Source organism: Drosophila biarmipes, unplaced genomic scaffold, assembly GCF_025231255.1.
Source record: "Drosophila biarmipes strain raj3 unplaced genomic scaffold, RU_DBia_V1.1 ptg000008l, whole genome shotgun sequence".
NCBI classification, from domain to species: domain Eukaryota; kingdom Metazoa; phylum Arthropoda; class Insecta; order Diptera; family Drosophilidae; genus Drosophila; species Drosophila biarmipes.
In genome coordinates, this window is record NW_026114529.1 from 2,777,063 (window position 1) to 2,797,324 (window position 20,262).

At 43.4% G+C, this 20,262-nt stretch overlaps 2 long non-coding RNA genes across 4 annotated transcripts; one reads left to right on the forward strand and one right to left on the reverse strand.

Annotated features, from left to right (window-relative positions):
• Positions 1-8,385: 8,385 nt before the first annotated feature.
• On the forward strand, positions 8,386-9,871 carry LOC122818763 (uncharacterized). 2 transcript variants are annotated; one of them, XR_006368263.2, is made up of 3 exons: positions 8,386-8,534; positions 8,596-8,919; positions 8,981-9,161. It is a non-coding gene; the product is annotated as an uncharacterized LOC122818763 (long non-coding RNA). The 2 variants fall into 2 exon arrangements; XR_007765092.1 differs by adding an exon at positions 9,181-9,871 and having other exon boundaries at positions 8,393-8,919; positions 8,981-9,050.
• Positions 9,872-18,885: 9,014 nt separating this feature from the next.
• On the reverse strand, positions 18,886-19,868 carry LOC122818764 (uncharacterized). Of its 2 annotated transcripts, XR_007765091.1 has the most exons (4): positions 19,587-19,868; positions 19,202-19,525; positions 19,071-19,140; positions 18,886-18,940 (listed from the first exon to the last, which is right to left on the reverse strand). It is a non-coding gene; the product is annotated as an uncharacterized LOC122818764 (long non-coding RNA). The 2 variants fall into 2 exon arrangements; XR_006368264.2 differs by lacking the exon at positions 18,886-18,940 and having other exon boundaries at positions 18,958-19,140.
• Between the last annotated feature and the right edge of the window lie 394 nt (positions 19,869-20,262).

Below are 20,262 nucleotides of genomic sequence, written 5' to 3' on the forward strand. Positions count from 1 at the left end.
CACCGACACCCCTATAAAAGATATTTTATCCGTAGCGTCCGTGAAAATTCCCCAGACAGTTAACATATTGCAGTTCATTGTTAAATTCCCAAAAATTAAATTAGCATGTAAGAAAATTACAATGTTCCCGAAAACGCATAATAAGTGGATAATATAATAGCAGAATGCAATGGGGAAATGCATGCGATCCAGAATTGCTCCACAACACCAGGAGCCACTTTCTGCCGACTGTCAGCGGAGACCACATGCGCCCGAGAGCACCACGCGGGTGTTGCACTGCGACACCCAACCAAGCGATTTACATCCAATCATTTGTGTGGACGAAGGAAATATCATCATCAATGATCAATCAGCGCAGGTACGAGTACATAACGGAACAAGCGTCTGGACACACGGACGCATCTCGTCACTTTTAATGAGCGCGTTACGGTAAATGAAACCCTGGTTTTGAATCAGAACTCCGCCCAGAAGAGGACTACGGGAGTAGCAAGCTCACCATCGCTGAATATCACCATTAGTCTGAGCCTCCCTTACCTTCATCGCTTGAGTGAACGTAACCTGGAATACATTTAGAAGTTCGGAATTAAAATCAACACCAATCAGACACACATTTTAGCGCTTATTGCAGGAGCAATGTGTTCTGCATTCACCGGTGGCAGAAGATCTGCTTTCCAGTTAAGAAGGGCGATTGCTGAAATAGGGTCGGCCGAGGGCGGCCTCAATCTTGAGGGGGGAGTAGTTAACTAAGTAATTAACGGACGATGACCGAATGTCCGCAGCCCAGGAGCGGTCAAAATTGCTGATACTGCATTTGGCCGGATGCTCATGCATAGCCGGCAAGAGAGTTTTGTGAAAGCAGAGAGTGCGGTCGCGTTTTAATTCGCTCCGTCTATTTTGCAAAGTTTTCAGCAAAAGCCCGAAGGAACAGCCGGCTATCCGGCCTGAAGCACCGGGACACATACCTTGACGTCAGCTGGTGGCCAGGAGGTCGTGGACGGTATCCAGGAACAACCCGGGAATTTATCCCCAACAGGTTTGACGGCCAGGCAGGGGCGAGGGAGGGGAGGCATCTTTTTCTTTTTCCTCTTCCTTATCTCCACTCGTTGTTTGTTTGTTTAGTTGTTGCCAATTTTTCCACTCGCGCTTTTTGTTCGCAAACACTAAATCAGTGGTGTAAAGCGCTTGCGCGACCAGCTGATCGTAGTGTGCGAAAGGTGCTGCGGGTGCCATAGCAGCAAGCTTCGGACAGGGTGCAGGCCAAGCACATAAGTGCGTGCCGTAGCACGTAGGAACACACTAGGCGTTTTTTTTTTTTTTTTTTTTTTTTCTCTCGCGGGAAATTATAAATATAAAACTTCTAAACCTTATCACTAAGTCTTTTTTCTCTTATATTAAACGGGGGCACAACCCCCGGGAGCTAGCCTAGGAGTTGGACTGGTGGTGGGCGGTGGTACGCCAGCAAGCAAAGGACTGGCGGCGCCGGCTAATGCGGACGGATTCCACACGCCACTGTCCAGCTTACCCGACTGGGCCAACATGGGAGCTGACCCATTCAAAAAAAGCAATGTGATGGCGAGATCGCCAGAAAAAAGGGCGGAGAGCATCGGCAAGCAGCCTGGCACCCCCCCAATAGTAGAGAAAGGCAGCCCAAAAGCTGCTGATGAAGAGCAAGGGGATGTGCTGAAACAGCTTACTGACCTTGGATCGAAGGCCAGGGAGCTGAAGAAGCTAATGGACGGAAAGCGCTCCATCACAAACCCTATGCGGGACATAGTCGATGAAATCGACTATCTCCAGAGAGAAGTTCTGTCGGCTGTGCAAGGCATACTCGAAGAACAGGAAAGAGCGAATGTGACCGCTAAAAAAACCTGTGCAGAAGTGCTCGCGAGCGGCAATAGCAAGCGACCCAGGGGACATGAAACTGGGAAAACGCTAGCCATGCCAGCAAAAAAGGCGATGCATAAGGCGCCGGCAAGCGAAGCTAGCAAAGAGGGAAATAGGGGCAAACATGCTGCGACCGAGAGCACCAGTAAGCCCCAAAAACCCCCACAGGAGTGGAAAAAAGTAGAACCGAAGGCGAGGAAGCCCAAGGTACGTCCGCCACGAAATGACGCGATAGTTATCGCAACATCTAGTGGGGGGTCCTACGCGGACATCCTTAAAAAGGTAAAGGCAGATCCGCAGCTGGAAGACCTAGGTCAAGCTGTACAGGCCGTCAGGCGAACGGCAAAGGGGGAACTGCTAATCCTTCTAAACAAGGTCTCTGACCCAAAAACCCCAGAGCTTCAGAGCAAAATGAAAGTGGTCCTGGGCAGCAATGTTGACGTCAGAGCGCTGACTGAGACAACGCTGATCGAGGTGAAGGACATCGACGAGACCACGGACAAAACGGATGTCATATGTGCGGTTAAGTCACAGTTTGATGTGGAACAGCCAGAATCTGCGGTGGTAGGACTACGGGCGGCGTACGGGGGCACCCAAACCGCCACACTAAGAGTTATGCCCGACATAGGGAGGCGTCTCATGGAAAAGGGAAAACACAGGTTGGGATGGACCTGGTGCAGAATCCGGTCAAAGATAACACCCAAAAGGTGAACTGCAGATTCCAGGAGGACTGCTCTTAATGCTGCTACAACTGCGGCGCGAAGGAGCACCAAGCCAGAGGCTGCAAAGCAAAGGCCTGCTGTATTCTCTGCAAGCGCAAAAAGGAGAAGGACTGTGACCACCCAACAATGAGTGGAAAATGTCCGTACTTCAGGAGGGCTTTGCAAGGGCTAAGGGGCTGATGAAGATTCTTCAGATCAACCTAAACCACTGCGAGGTTGCCCAATCGTTGCTGGAGCAAAATGTCATCGAGCAAAACGTAGACATGGCACTCATAAGCGAGCAATATAGAAATAAAAACTCCGGTGAATGGCTAGCAAATAGTAGCAAAAAATCGGCAATATAGAGCTGCGGAAACCCAAGGCGCCAGATTAGCAGGAAAAAAAGCGGAAATTGCTTCGCTAGGGCCCAAGTGAATGGTATAGCTTTCTATAGCTGCTACCTGCCGCCAAGCCTTAGCCTATGTGCTCGAAGAGATTGCAGAAGATGCCCGGGAAAATCGCCCTTCCGTAATTGCCGGGGACTTTAACGCCTGGGCTACGGAGTGGGGCTCCCCCCGAACAAATGCGAGGGGAAGGGCGCTACTGGAGAGCTTCGCCGCACTTGAGCTAGTACTGCTGAACTCTGGAACAAAACCGACCTTTTCTAGAGCCGGGACAAGTTCCATCATTGACCTTACATTTGTGAGCGCTGGACTGGCTTCGGGCTCCAGCTGGGAGGTTAGTGACGCCTATATGGGTAGTGATCATGCGGCAATAATTTGCACGATTAAGTCCACAAATGGCCCACCACGAGTTCCAAAGACCGTGGTAGGGTACAAAGTAGAAACGCTAGACGTGGAGATGGTGCAGATGTTGTTCGAGGACCTCTCTACAAACGGATCAGCAGACAAAAGGGCTAACCGCATCGCAGATTACACCAAGGTAGCCTGTGATGCATCTATGCAGAGGAAGGGGAAACTCCCATCAAGGAAAAGACCGGCATACTGGTGGAACCAATCCATTGCGGAAGCCAGGAAAGAATGCCATAGAGCAAGACGCGCATACCAACGAGCAAGAGGAAGACTCGAATTTAGGGCACTTCAGATATATTACAGGGAAAAAAGACGAGCCCTGGAAAAACTAATAAAAGAAAGCAAACGCAGTTGTTTTAATAATATATGCGAAGAAATAGACTCCAACCCTTGGGGCTTCGCATATAAACTCGTCACAAAACGGCTTCGGGCATTTAGTAGACCGTCGCCGACATGCCCAGTCTTCCTAAAAAGGGTAGTAGAAACACTATTCCCTGAGCAAGAGGGTATGGCGCGTATAGCACAGATCGTAGACACGAGAAGCATCAAGCTCACAAGTCCTGAGGAAGTCCTTGAGGTTCTTAAGACAATAAAGGACGATAAGGCACCGGGACCTGATGGAATCCCAAATAAAGTATTAAAAATAGCCATAAAAGCAAACACTAAACAGTATGTTGACATGTACAATGCATGCCTAACAGAAGGTGTGTTCTCTAGTCGCTGGAAAACTCAGCGGTTGGTACTCATACCAAAGGGGGACAAGGCAGCGGAGGAGCCTTTCCGTATAGGCCACTCTGTATGCTGGATACGGTGGGCAAAATTCTTGAAAGAATTATCCACTACCGGCTAGAAAGTGCCCTTGTCGGGACCAACGGCCTCTCTGAGATGCAGTATGGTTTTCGAAAGGGACTATCCACAATCGATGCCATTGGCAAACTGTGTGAGATCGCAGACAAAGCCATTGAGGGAAAGAGGTGGTTGTACGGCACTAAGCAGTATTGCATAGCGGCAACATTGGATGTTAAAAACGCATTCAACTCCGCTAGCTGGCACCACACACTAAATGCACTAAGCAAACTTAATGTCCCAGTGTACATACAGCGAGTAATAGCGAGCTACTTCGAAGGTCGTCTGCTCCTGTACGAAACAGAAACAGGGCAATCTACTCACAGGGTCACCGAGGGAGTCCCACAAGGATCAGTCCTAGGCCCTTTGTTGTGGAATGTCATGTACGACGAGATCCTTAGGATCACGATGCCCGAACGGGCACGACTCATTGGTTTCGCGGATGACGTAGCCATAGTAGTTACGGCCAAGAAACTCCCAGACGCGGAAAGAATCTGCAATGAAGCTGGGAAACGAGCAAGCACATGGCTCGACTCTAAGGGTCTCGCCTTGGCAGCTCATAAAACCGAAGCAGTCCTGATAAGTAGCAGGCAGAAAGTGGAAACGGCCACTATTAAAATTGGAGAAGCCACCATAAGATCTCGCCCAAGCTTAAAATACTTGGGGGTCATGATCGACCACCGGCTTTCTTTCAAAGAACATCTAGCGTACGCTAGTGGCAAGGCAGGCAGAACCGCGGCAGCAATTTCGCGAATTATGGCGAACACTCGTGGGCCGAGGCAACCAGGACGTAGATTACTGGTTAGCGTTGTCACATCGACGCTGATGTACGCTGCTCCCATATGGGCCCGAGCAACAAAAAATGGGAGTTATCTGCAGGAGGGTGATTCCGTACAGAGACTGTGTGCCCTGAGGGTCTGCTGTGCGTTCCGCACGGTATCCCATGACGCGGCACTAGTTATTTCAGGAGTAATTCCGATGGACCTGCTAGCAGTGGAGTCAGTGGGTATCCGCGCAGGTAGCACAGGGGTCGAATCTGTCGAATCCCTACGAAAAAGGTGCAGCCAACTCACCATTGCAAAGTGGCAGGAGAGGTGGGCTAATAGTAGCAAAGGACGATGGACGCATAAGCTTATCCCAGAACTGCAGAGATGGCTGGGAAGGAAGCATGGACATGTGGACTTTTACTTAACGCAACTGCTGACAGGACATGGATGCTTTAAATACTACTTGAATAGGTTTAAGCACGAACGTTATCCGCACTGCCCACTCTGCGAGTCGGATAATGAAGACGCAGAGCACGTATTTTTTGTCTGTCCGAGATTTAATAATGAACGTCGAGATCTGAGCATAGGGTTGGGAGGACGCCAGCCGTTTGTAACCTGGTGGAAATTATGCTTGAATCAGAAGTAAATTGGTCCGCTGTATGTAACATGGCCACAATAATTCTTAAAAAACTGCGCATCGCAGAAAGGCTGCGAAATTCCAATAGGATAGTATCCTAGAGAGCCCTTAGGGCATTCCCCCCCCGGCGAAGTAATACCTAACGGCAGTACCGCCGGGGAAGCGGGGAGGGGGTGGAGTTTTTACTGGGTAAGAGTCCCAGACTTCGGTAAGCTAGCACAGCTCCGAGTTGGCTTTCGATGCTTTAAACCACCACTAACAAAAAAAAAAGAAAAAAAAAAAAAATGCATAGCCGGCAAGCACTGCATATTTGCGTGGCCGCTATGAGTATTATGTTATGTTAAGCTTTAAGTCGAAAATTGAATTCACTTCAGCCAGCAGGAAAAGGAAAATATTTTTCTCCCAACATAATCATCCTAATTCTACATTGGATGACCGGTGGACAGTCGGCCCAGAGAAACAGTGTCCGCAGCGAGTGACTACTCCCCCGCGCCCACAAACTTGACAGCAGCCATCGCTCGGGGTCCTACCGCGCCTAAAAGCCTAGGGCAGCATTTGGATATCTCCATCGACTGGACGGCTGCGCGGGATCACGCACACACCCACTGGGGGAACATCATTTTCATTTAATTTATATGTTCTTTATGGGGTCGGAAACTTCTGACCTAAATTTCTGCAAGGGTATAATAAGAAATTTAACCACCAAAAATATGGAAATCGTATTCACGAATGGTTCTGTGTCGAAAGATTTAACAGGGAGTGTTTTGTACACTTGAATTCTAACTCAATAAAAAGTTTTTACACAGAAAAAAAATGTCGTCGCTGACTGCTGAACTCTCAGCCCTGCATTTCTCGATGCATTTTGAGTTCTGCATGGTGTTTCAGCACACTCCAAGTCATTTCAATATTAGGGAAATCGATCTCGCAGATACATCTGTCTAGGATTAGCATCAGAAGGACATTCACCGACGCTATCAATCATATGTTTTCGCAAAACAATACTGGGACCGTCAATAATGTCAGTTTTTATTACCTTATACAACTTCCAAGCCTTGTTTCACAACCAAAGAAGACCTGTTCAATCGCCTAAAAAGTCTTAGGCGGGCACGCTAACGGTAAATACACGCTTTAAAAACTGAAAGTTTGCAATAACGCCCTTTGTGTAAAAGTAAAGTAGAGCTTTTTAACATAAAAATAAGAAAGGAAGTTAACTTCGGTAAGCCGAAGTTTATATACCCTTGCAGTTGTAAAGAATAATCAATACTTTTATTAAATTTAATTCGAAATTCTTAAAAATATAAAAATGTATATTCCCCATATTATAAGATAATATGTCAAAAAGCCCCAAAGCTATAATTTGTTTCATATTATTTCCCATCAATTATCCAATCGTTCCTATGACAGCTATAGGATATAGTCGTTCGATTTTAATAAAATTTTATTCGAAATTCAGAACTAATTACAAAATGTTATTATTAAGCTAATAAAGTGTGTATGTTAAAAACAACAAAGATATAATTTTCATTTCATGTTTTCCGACTAATTTTCCGATCGTTTCTATGGCAACTATATGATATAGTCCGGATGACTTTTGATAAAATTTTATTCGAAATTCAAAATCCAATAAAAAATGTTATTTCCAAGCGTAGGAGGTTATATGTTAAAAAACACCGAAGATATAATTTTTCAATATTATTTTACCACTAATTTTCCGATTGTTCCTATGGGAGCTATATGATATAGTCTTCCGATTCTGATAAAATTTATTTCGAAATTCAGAATTAATTTAAAAATGTTATACCCAAGCTTAGAAAGGTATATGTTAAAAAACAAGTAAGATATAATTTTTTTTAAATTTTTTCCCCGATAGTTCCTATGGGAGCTATAAGATATAGTTGTCCGATCTAACTTATATACTACCTGCAATAGAAAGAAGACTTTTGGGAAAGTTTCAGCCCGATAGTTTTAAAACTGCGTAGAAACGGAAGGACATGGCTAGAATTTATATACTTTATGGGGTCGGAAACGTCTCCTTCACTGCGTTGCAAAATTCTGACTGAAATTATTATACCCTCTGCAAGGGTATAAACAAGAAAGGAAGTCAACTTTGGCAAACCGAATGAAATTTAGGCAAAAATCAACGTTAGTAGCACCATGTTCAATTTTTAAGGATTGTTGTTAGCTTCAGTGATACTAAAAATAAAATTATTCCATTATTTCTCTGGCAGTTTCATTGACAGCTATATGTAAGAGTCGATTAATTTTTATTACATTTAATTCGAAATTCTTAAAAATTTTAAAAATTATATTCTCAATTTAATAAAAAAATATCTAAAAAAACATCAAAGCTAGCATTTGTTTTATATTATTTTCCCAATATTTTTACGGTCGTTCCTATAACAGCTATATTATATAGACGTCCGATATTGATAAAATTAATTTCGAAATTCAGAACTAATTATAAAACGTAATATCCATGCGTAGGGGGTTATATGTTAAACAAGAAAAGAAGTTAACTTCGGCAAGTTTGTATACTCTTGCAGTTATAAGAAAGCAACTTTAGTAACACCATGTAACATTTTTAGGGATTGTTGTTGACTTCAGTGATATTTAAAAAAAACAAGGACCCGTTACTCAGGTTGCTCAGGTCAAAAAAAAGTATTCTAAAGCGTAACCTACCGCTTATTTTGGTATATGTTATGTGGGCGGCAAACAGTTTTAAGCGTTTTATCCGTTTGGGGGCGTTACAGTAGGCGTGGAAAATATTTTTTAAGTCAGAATAATAAAACAAATACATTTCTCATAGAATCATGTGAGACGTTTTCAGCCAATGATTCCTCACTCATCATGTGGTCGAGGGTGCACAAATGTGACTTTGTTAGTTCAGGTATCTTATCGATTTCCCTAAACTTCATTAGCTGTTACGAACTGCTTTTTTTTGGTGGCAGTGCCGCTAGCTCAGTCTGCCTCAGGGCAGAGTTCCCCTAATGCCACAGCTTGCAACATAAAAAAAATGGACAACTCCGCTGTCTCGCATAACTGAAACTATCGGAAATCACTAAGAACAAAACGTAAACAAAGGTGAATATTTAAAAACATCGACGATATTCGGGCCAAGCGCTTCCTCCCTACCATGGGTACCCTCTATATGCTGCTGGGCACCACCCAAACTCTGCCGGACGGCGCCCCTCCTCGCGACTACGGCGGTTCCATCTTCCCCACTGGGACATTTACTCACACATGGTAGATTTTACAAACATTTCATGAATATGGTAAGTACAATCATTTATCTTAATTTTCCTCCTAGCCGATCTATCCTTCCTTGCCTTCAAGACCAAGACTTGGCCACCGTCTTCAGGACTTAATCGAAGTATTTAGTCGAACTCCCAAGTAAATCTGCAAAGTATGTAGTCAAACTCCCAAGTAAATCTGCCGGGGCCCTTTGTGTCGGGACCCTTGTTGCCCTATAAATGCTTAATAATAAATACCGAACTCTATTTTAACTAACAAACTACAACTCACTTTTATTTTAGCTGCATCTGCGTGGTTCGGCAATATGGCTGCGACTATACCCATATCTGCTGATCATCTTCGCTTCTACCCCCGCCAATCCCAAAATTGGGTCATTGAACACATGAATGCCATTTAAGATAATCTCGGAGCAAACCGGGATTAATCCTCAGATGGCCCGCCAGATTCATCCCACTGCTCCAACTATCGCCTTATCGGCCAAACCTATCGATAGAGTCACTCCGATCATCGACTCCAATTGCAACATAGCGTCTGATTTAAATTGTTTTCTTTTGTAGCTACTAAAGTGGTATTTGATGTTTCCCTTATCGCCTCCAGGATATAACCTGAGATCAAATGTAGTATTATGCATCCAACTATGTCTTCGAAGGAATTCAGTCGTGAGTAGCAAGTTAGTTGTGATCGATTCTTTACCGTAAAGGTTGACTAAGGGTGGCACTAAGTAAGTATTGGGTTACCTAATTGTCGGAAGGCGATAAATTGTTAGAAAAGGCTTGAAAGGTCGAGGTAGAGCGCTGTAGAACTATATGATGGGGTTTTGTGCAAGCTCGATAACGAGATGATTGGTATGTTAAGACTCCCCATGTCCCCAGCTTAGACAATTGATGCAAAGACCTATGCTTTTTGCAAAATTTTTAAACCGACCTAGTACTGGACTATTTACAAAGGAAGTACATTCATCAAGAAAATGTTTATCTGACTTGCAAAATTGACACTTGGATTTGAGTTCATTGGTATGTCGGTACTGCTTATGCCGTTTTACTATAAGTAGGCTTGTTAGCCTGTTTGGAAGCTCTTCTGTAAGTCGTGGATTCCTCAACCGCTAAGCAATCTTTCCATAACAGAATACACCAAAATCTTAACTAAGTTGTTCTTCCTAACGCGAAAGCGTTTTGGAAGCTACTCGCTTTTACTCGCTGTATGTTCACTGGGACATTTAGTTTGCTTAATGCATTTAGTGTGTGGTGCCAGCTAGCGGAGTTGAATGCTTTTTTAACATCCAGTGTTGCCGCTATGCAATACTGCTTAGTGCCTTTTTTACTGCATCTTAGAGAGGCCGTTGGCTCCGACAAGGGCACCTTCTAGCCGGGAGTGGATTGTTCTTTCAAGAGTTTTACCAACCGCTAGCTTTTCCCCCTTTGGTATGGGTACCAACCGCTGAGTTTTCCAGCGACTAGGGAACACACCTTCTGTTAGGCATGTCAAAATACTCTTTTGTGTTTGCTTTTTTTACTATTTTTAGTACTTTATTCGGGATTCCATGAGGTCCCGGTGCCTTGTCGTCTTTTATTGTCTTCAGAACCTCGAGGACTTCTTCATTTCTTGTGAGCTTTATGCTCCTCGTGTTCACGATCTGTGAGGTACGCGCCATACTCTCTTGCTCAGTGAATAGTGTTTCAACTATCCTTTTTAGGCTGACTACTCATATCGGCGACGGTCTACTAAATGCCTGAAACCGTTTTGTGACCCCCAAGGGTTGGAGTCTATTTCTTCGCATATATTCTTAAAGCACCTACGTTGCTTTCTTTTATGGATTTTTCCAGGGCTCGTATTTTTTCCCTGTAGCGTTGGTATCCGTTTGTAGAGAGGTCCTCGAACAACATCTGCTCTGGTCAATGATGGAACTTGTTCCGGCTCTAGAAAAAGTCGGTTTTGTTCCAGAGTTCAGCAGTACTAGCTCAAGTGCGGCGAAGCTCTCCAGTAGCGCCCTTCCCCTCGCATTTTTTCGGGGGGAGCCCCACTCCGTAGCCCAGGCGTTGAAGTCCCCGGCAATTACGGCAGGGCGATTTTTGCCTGGGGGAGGGTAAGGCTTGGCGGCCGGTAACAGCTATAGAACGCTATACTGGCGATGCACTTTCCGTTTTTTTCCAGCCAATCTGGCGCCTTGGGTTTCCGCAGTTCCATATTGCCGATATTTTGCTAATATTTGCTAGCCATTATGCGGAGTTTTTATTTGTATTGCTCGCTTATGAGTGCCATGTCTTCGTTTTGCTCGATGACATTTTGCCCGATGACATTTTACTCCAGCAACGATTGAGCAACCTTGCAGGTGTTTATGTTTATCTGAAGAATCTTCATTAACCTTTAAGCCTTTGCATAGCCCTCCTGAAGTAAGGACATTTTCCACTCATTGTTGGGTGGTGACAGTCTTTCTCCTTTTTGCGATTGCAGACAGTTTTCGTTGTGGTTTGAAGCTCTGCGGTTTTAGGGTCGGAGACCTTATTTTAAAAACATTAGAAGTTCCTCCAGGGCTGTTCGTCCGACAGTCTGTACAGCTTGTCCTAGATCCTTCAGCTGCGGTTCTGCCTTTACCTTTTTAAGAATATCCGCATAAAACCATCCAGAGGAGGTTGCGATAACTATCGCGTCAATACGTGGCGGTCGTACCTTGGGCATCCTTCCCTTCTGCTTCACCTATTTCCACTCCTCTGGCTTATTCAAAGGTTTTTAGGGCTTGCTGGTGCTCTCTGTCCCAGGATTTTTCCGCATATTTCCCCCTTGGCTAGCTTCGTTTTTCGGCGCCCTTCGCATCGCCTTTTTTGCTAGCACAGCCAACGTTTTCCCATTTTCTTGATCCCTTGCTAATGCCACTCGTAAGCACTTCTGCACAGGTATTTTTTTTGGCAATCTTCCCAGCTCTTTCCTGTTCTTGCACAGCCGACAGGACTTCTCATAGTCAATTTCATCGACTAATCCCGCATGGGGTTTGTGATGGAGCGCTTTGCATCCATTAACTTCTCAGCTCCGGCTTACCACCGCTATTTATTGGCCCAACTCCTAGGCTTGCACCAGAGTGTTGTGTCCACGGTCCCCGGTACTGCAGGAAGTTTGGGCATTTACCCGCAATATCCTGGGTTCGGACTTTACTATTTTTGATCAATTATATAATAGAAAAATAATAAATATTAGCGATTAAGTTTTTATTTTATAATTTTTAAACAAAAACCGCTCATGAAATCCCTGCCCCCTGTCCGAAGCTTGCTGCCATGGCACCCACAGTCCCTTTCGCACACTACGATCAGCTGGTCGCTCAAGCGCTTTGCACCACCGATTTTAAAACTCGACCGCACTCTATGCTTTCCAAACTCTCTCTCCATCGATGCAATAGTGAGTAGCTTACTATGTGCGATATCACTCGTGGCACTACTAGCAAAACAAACGCTGCCCAGAAGGGAACTATATGAAACTATCCAACAGGAACTAAAAATAAGGATCAAAAACGTGTAATTTTGGACCGACAACAGCGGTCTATATTCACACCATCCTGACAAACCGAATTTCTCGGATTCACGAATTAACGCATCCTGAGCAATGGCCACATGTGGCATTAGAGAACAGCCCTGCAGACCTTGCTTCCAGAGGATGTTCAGGAACACAGCTTAAACAAAAGAGGTTGTGGTTTTATGGCCCGGCGTTTTTGACAACACGGCAAGAGTCTTGGATACCACAGACAAGCACATACTGAACAAAAGGGAAACGAAGTTCTGAATCAAATCAAGGTCACTGACTGGACCACGGAAATCAATCACCACGGATCATTTGACACATTGGTATGAATAACACCTTGGATTTTACGGTTTTGCGTTTACGGACTCCCGGAGAAAGTCTGGACCATTAACGCCAAAACAACCAGCGAGGGCATTACAACGAATAATGCAAGACATACTCGTACAAGGAAGAGCGTTCTAGCCTACTATTGCTCAACTGCAGAAGAACGGTTGTGTGGCGGTTTCAGATCCACACCGTTCGTTAGACCCATTTCTGGACGAAACCAAGGTTTTGCGAGTGGGAAGACGGCTACAAAACTCCAGTCTAAATTTTGATGAAAAACATCTGATATTGCTTCGAGCTGTTCACGAAATAACACACGTCATATTTGAGAACAAACATCGGCAGCTTAGGCATTGCGGTCTCCAAGCATTATTAGAAAACACTCGACAGGAATTCTAGGCGATAAAGGGAAAATATCTGGCATCGCCTACAGTACGACGTTGCATTATCTGTTGTCGGGCACGACCAAGGTTGTTAAGTCAGGTTAGGGTAGATTATTACGGACCATTTTTTGGGCAATACAAGATTCGAGGAAAGAAACCCCACAAGGTCTTTTTAGCCAAGGTAGTACACTTGAAAGTGGTGTCCGATCTAACAACTCTAGCGTTCTTGGAAGTGCTTAAAAGGTTCAACGGATGAGGAAGAGTCGCAGAAAGCATATAATGCCACAACGCATTAACTCCTAGATACTTCTTGATCGGAGGACCTTTGATTGCGTCTCCCAATATTCATAACAAGGAAGTACGATCGGGGCAGGCAACCAGATGGAAACAGATAGACAAGGTCAGACAGGATTTTTTGAAAAGATGGAGTCACGAGTACTTACAAGAGCTACAAAATCGGTCAAAATGGACAAGTTAGCAAAAGGTAGTGTAGTGTAGTGTAGGAGACCTACTAGAAATAGTGGTAACGCTATACACCGTGAAGAACGGGGAAATTAGAGTCGTTAACATCGGGACGTCAGCAAGAGAATGCACGAGAGGCATTCATCGACTAGCAATACTACAACTAGACGATTAAGGGTTATAAGAAATAAAGAAAAAGGTTAGAAGGTTCCCAAGGTTATGTGCCGGCTCATAGTGTTGTTGGTCCTGGCCAACACCACCCATGCTGTGTCGATCACGGCAGACCCTCCAGTTAGGGTGGAACCACTACCAAATAACACAGGAACATATGTCGAATTAAGTAATAGAATAGCGCTGACGTTAACAGAATGTACAAATATATCGTATTTCTATTTGCGATTATTGGCACAGGAAATGGCGGCATTTAAGAAGAGTACATGGTGCCTGCGGAGCGGATCCTGTCCAACAGTAATAAATATTGTCGAGCAGGAGGCAACGGAGAGGCGATTTAAAGCTGGTAGGGAATCTCGCCAACGGACTATTTGCGGTACTGCACTCCTAGTATGCACAAACCATGGAGGATGTCATCCACAAGATTCAAGCAAAGGAGTTGTGCAAACGCTGCTGAAAAATTTGACATCGATCCTAGATAGTACAATATATGTGATGAAAACCAGCACTGATGAAATAGGACGCAGGATTAGACACATGGAAGCATAGCCAAGTAACGTCAGAGCTAACACTTCTAGCAGGGAACATCAAGAGGACGCAGACAGCCGCTATCAATATTTTAACTGGACTAGCCCAGCTCTAATCTTCGTGAGTCAGCTACGAAAGGAACGAAGGGAGGACGGCTACCTGTTACGCAGGACGTCCTTGACATATATCAGGTTATGGATACCACTAGTTAACGAAATGGAATTACGTGTATAATTTGACTCCAATTCCGGTCGTCACCCAAAATCTAATAATTGAAAGGAAGACAGAGACGTGGTATCTAGCGATTAGTGATCACTGAGACCGACATTTTGCACTAACCGTGAAGAAATTGAAGCAGTGTACCAATATGTCAAAGGGACCAGTACAGCGCAATGTAAGGCAAACAAGGCCAAGAAGACACTGCGGAGCAGATCATCAACTCAAAAAAAAAAGAAAACAGACATGCTTAAGATGTAATTGAGTAAAAAAGTACAATACAAAACAAAACAATACAAAAAAACGAAGGTCACGCAGTCGTTACTCTTGACCCGAGTCACTGTTGGTATCGTAATCGCGGATCAGCAATGGGAATTGGAAGACCATTCAGGTTAACAGCAAGCACAGCCAATCAGACAACCAACAGCAAAACGATTCTGAGGAAGAAGAACAAACAAGCCAGGGTGGACCGTCACAGGCCAATTGAGAGGATAACGCAGGCCATCTATAATAGGTCCACACAAAGAACGAATCAAGATTGAAAGATTATGGCGGCATATATAAAACACAGGAATATTATCCAGTGCAGACCAACAATTGGGGACACGGGCAGAACTCATTGAACCGTCGATATCCAGTACAAGTTCGTAATGATCAACGGGCACCATTGCAAAAGACTGAAAATGAAACCTCAGCACAAAATATATGTGAGTAAGGACAAAAACTTAATAACTTTATTAAGTGCGTAACTTCATTCAACACCGGAATCTCAATTATCGTCCCAAGATGACACATTTGCAAGTAAACCAAAAAGGGACCATCATCCAATATAATGAAGAACTCAGGATAAAGTTGGATGGCACGGCCAGCTGGGTCACGCCAAACGAAATCAATCGAACTACGTGTCCACATGTGCATTCCTTGTGCAGACGGGCAGCCTTCACCTCGCACGCGAACTGATACACCAGATCCTTATAACGGACGAGCAACATATCGACAACTGGCGGAAAACATAAGCTAATCTCCGTTTTATTGACGAAACATTACAATGGAGGGGGAGAATGTTCGCAGCCAAAGTTGCTCATGGAGCAGTTAATTTGGTCGAAGAGAACAACAGTACTGCACACTGCTGACACAGTAGCATGGACGATCACTCATCAAAAAGAAACAAGCGAAGGGCGTTCAATCTACGTAGCTCAGCTGCCCTCGACGTAAACAATGGACATAGAATATGTCTTATATACCAATGTTGGTTCAAAATAATATTTACGCTCCAATCAACAGAATAATAGTTAGTTACTAACTCAAGCTCAAAGGAATCATATTTTCTACTAACGATTAACCCTCGTTATCAGTCACAGCAGTTCCGATTCTGCCTGTAATCCGGCACTGTAGTTCCCATAATTACTCGAGCCGCGACGCGATCCTGTCATACGTCCTTCATGTCAGCAACAAGGCACTCATTACCACCCTTTTCCCGTGGAGTAACTCAACCGTCGTTAAACCCTCGGAAAAGTCCTAACATACTTCGCATCCTTGTGTTAGCGACAAGGTTCTCACTCCACCCCCTGTTCCTCGGAAGGGTTTAGCAGTCGTCTACCCATTACCGGTTACACCCAAAAGAAAAACAACACAGAGAAATTAAGAAATGTATGTTTTTGTAATATTTAAAAGAAAAAAATATAGACAATAATTTGTACTACTTATCCTAATAAATGATGCCGCGATTGTGATTTTGATTTTGCATAACTTATAAATTGTAATAATATGTATGTGACATATGCCTAGCACCACGTACCTCTATGTACATGTCCATACGCCCACACATACACACTCACATTTTGGACTTGTCCTCGAGACACCCAAATCTTATTGTAAACAAGCCAATGGAAAATTCTCACACTATAAGAAAACCACTACACTCTCTCAATTAAGAGCTTCAAACCTCAAAACTATGATCGTAAATTAAATAGGAGCACGAGAGTTTCAAAATGGAAATAATTCTAAATAGTTTAAGAATAAATATAATAAGGTTTTTTTTTTTAAATTAAGGGTATATATGTACTTGATCAGAATCACTACTAGACTCGATCTAGCCAAGTCCGTCTGTCCGCCTATCTGTCTGTCCGTATGAACGCTGAGATCTCGTAAAATATAAAAGCTAGAACAGCCAAGCTTGGCTTGCAGATTCAAAGATTTCCTGTGCTTTCTAACGCCCATAAATGGTTTTAACGGTCTGTCTGCCGCCCACATAACTTCTACTGAAATAGGCGGTGGAGCCCTAAAATATCGCTTTGCTGATTATTTACCCCCGTTTCCCTGTTGCTCCATTAAGCTGAGTACGGGGTATCTGATAGTTCCATATTATACCCTTGCAGAGGGTATAATAATTTCAATCAGAAGTTTGCAACGCAGTGAAGGAGACGTTTCCGACCCCATAAAGTATATATATTCTTGATCAGCATCACTAGATGAGTCAATCTATCCATGTCCGTCTGTCCGTCCGTTTTTCCGAAAACTAGTCTCTCAGTTTTTAAGCTATCGGGCTGAAACGTTCCCAAAAGTCTTCTTTCTATTGCAGGTATTATATAAGTCGGAACCAGCCGAATCAGACAACTAAATCTTATAGCTCCCATATGAACTATCGGGGAATAAATTTAACAAAAATTATATCTTCGGTTTTTTTTTATCATATGGCCTTCTAAGCTTGGAAATAATATTTTCTAGTTAGTTCTGAATTTCAAATTAAAATTTATCAAAATCGGACGACTATATCATAGAGTTGCCATAGAAAAGATCTCAAAATTAGTCGGCAAATATGGAGGGAAAGAAACCCATAGGGCAAGACGCGGATACCAACGCTCAAATTCAGGACACTCCAGATATACTACAGGGAAAAATACGAGCCCTGGAAAAATCCATAAAAGAAAGCAACGTAGGTGCTTTAAGAATATATGCGAAGAAATAGACTCCAATCCTTGGGGGTCACAAAACGGTTTCAGGCATTTAGTAGACCGTCGCCGATATGAGTAGTCAGCCTAAAAAGGATAGTTGAAACACTATTCACTGAGCAAGAGAGTATGGCGCGTACCTCACAGATCGTGAACACGAGGAGCATAAAGCTCACAAGAAATGAAGAAGTCCTCGAGGTTCTGAAGACAATAAAAGACGACAAGGCACCGGGACCTCATGGAATCCCGAATAAAATACTAAAAATAGTAAAAAAAGCAAACACAAAAGAGTATTTTGACATGCCTAACAGAAGGTGTGTTCCCTAGTCGCTGGAAAACTCAGCGGTTGGTACCCATACCAAAGGGGGAAAAGCTAGCGGTTGGTAAAACTCTTGAAAGAACAATCCACTCCCGGCTAGAAGGTGCCCTTGTCGGAGCCAACGGCCTCTCTAAGATGCAGTAAAAAAGGCACTAAGCAGTATTGCATAGCGGCAACACTGGATGTTAAAAAAGCATTCAACTCCGCTAGCTGGCACCACACACTAAATGCATTAAGCAAACTAAATGTCCCAGTGAACATACAGCGAGTAAAAGCGAGTAGCTTCCAAAACGCTTTCGCGTTAGGAAGAACAACTTAGTTAAGATTTTGGTGTATTCTGTTATGGAAAGATTGCTTAGCGGTTGAGGAATCCACGACTTACAGAAGAGCTTCCAAACAGGCTAACAAGCCTACTTATAGTAAAACGGCATAAGCAGTACCGACATACCAATGAACTCAAATCCAAGTGTCAATTTTGCAAGTCAGATAAACATTTTCTTGATGAATGTACTTCCTTTGTAAATAGTCCAGTACTAGGTCGGTTTAAAAATTTTGCAAAAAGCATAGGTCTTTGCATCAATTGTCTAAGCTGGGGACATGGGGAGTCTTAACATACCAATCATCTCGTTATCGAGCTTGCACAAAACCCCATCATATAGTTCTACAGCGCTCTACCTCGACCTTTCAAGCCTTTTCTAACAATTTATCGCCTTCCGACAATTAGGTAACCCAATACTTACTTAGTGCCACCCTTAGTCAACCTTTACGGTAAAGAATCGATCATAACTAACTTGCTACTCACGACTGAATTCCTTCGAAGACATAGTTGGATGCATAATACTACATTTGATCTCAGGTTATATCCTGGAGGCGATAAGGGAAACATCAAATACCACTTTAGTAGCTACAAAAGAAAACAATTTAAATCAGACGCTATGTTGCAATTGGAGTCGATGATGGGAGTGACTCTATCGATAGGTTTGGTCGATAAGGCGATAGTTGGAGCAGTGGGATGAATCTGGCGGGCCATCTGAGGATTAATCCCGGTTTGCTCCGAGACTATCTTAAATGGCATTCATGTGTTCAATGACCCAATTTTGGGATTGGCGGGGGTAGAAGCGAAGATGATCAGCAGATATGGGTATAGTCGCAGCCATATTGCCGAACCACGCAGATGCAGCTAAAATAAAAGTGAGTTGTAGTTTGTTAGTTAAAATAGAGTTCGGTATTTATTATTAAGCATTTATAGGGCAACAAGGGTCCCGACACAAAGGGCCCCGGCAGATTTACTTGGGAGTTTGACTACATACTTTGCAGATTTACTTGGGAGTTCGACTAAATACTTCGATTAAGTCCTGAAGACGGTGGCCAAGTCTTGGTCTTGAAGGCAAGGAAGGATAGATCGGCTAGGAGGAAAATGAAAATAAATGATTGTACTTACCATATTCATGAAATGTTTGTAAAATCTACCATGTGTGAGTAAATGTCCCAGTGGGGAAGATGGAACCGCCGTAGTCGCGAGGAGGGGCGCCGTCCGGCAGAGTTTGGGTGGTGCCCAGCAGCATATAGAGGGTACCCATGGTAGGGAGGAAGCGCTTGGCCCGAATATCGTCGATGTTTTTAAATATTCACCTTTGTTTACGTTTTGTTCTTAGTGATTTCCGATAGTTTCAGTTATGCGAGACAGCGGAGTTGTCCATTTTTTTTATGTTGCAAGCTGTGGCATTAGGGGAACTCTGCCCTGAGGCAGACTGAGCTAGCGGCACTGCCACCAAAAAAAAGCAGTTCGTAACAGCTAATGAAGTTTAGGGAAATCGATAAGATACCTGAACTAACAAAGTCACATTTGTGCACCCTCGACCACATGATGAGTGAGGAATCATTGGCTGAAAACGTCTCACATGATTCTATGAGAAATGTATTTGTTTTATTATTCTGACTTAAAAAATATTTTCCACGCCTACTGTAACGCCCCCAAACGGATAAAACGCTTAAAACTGTTTGCCGCCCACATAACATATACCAAAATAGGCGGTAGGTTACGCTTTAGAATATTTTTTTGCTGCTTTATGATATCTCCATTTTTATTTTTCTCCCTCAACCTGAGTAACGGGTCCTTGTTTTTTTTAAATATCACTGAAGTCAACAATAATCCTTAACAATTTTACATGGTGTTACTAAAGTTGCTTTCTTATAACTGCAAGGGTATACAAACTTGCCAAAGTTAACTTCTTTTCTTGTTTAACATATAACCCCCTACGCATGGATATTACGTTTTATAATTAGTTCTGAATTTCGAAATTAATTTTATCAATATCGGACGTCTATATAATATACCTGTTATAGGAATGACCGGAAAAATTTTGGGAAAATAATATAAAACAAATGCTAGCTTTGGTTTTTTTTTACATATTCTTTTATTAAATTGAGAATATAATTTTAAAAATTTTTAAGAATTTCGAATTAAATTTAATGAAAATCAATCGTCTCTTACATATAGCT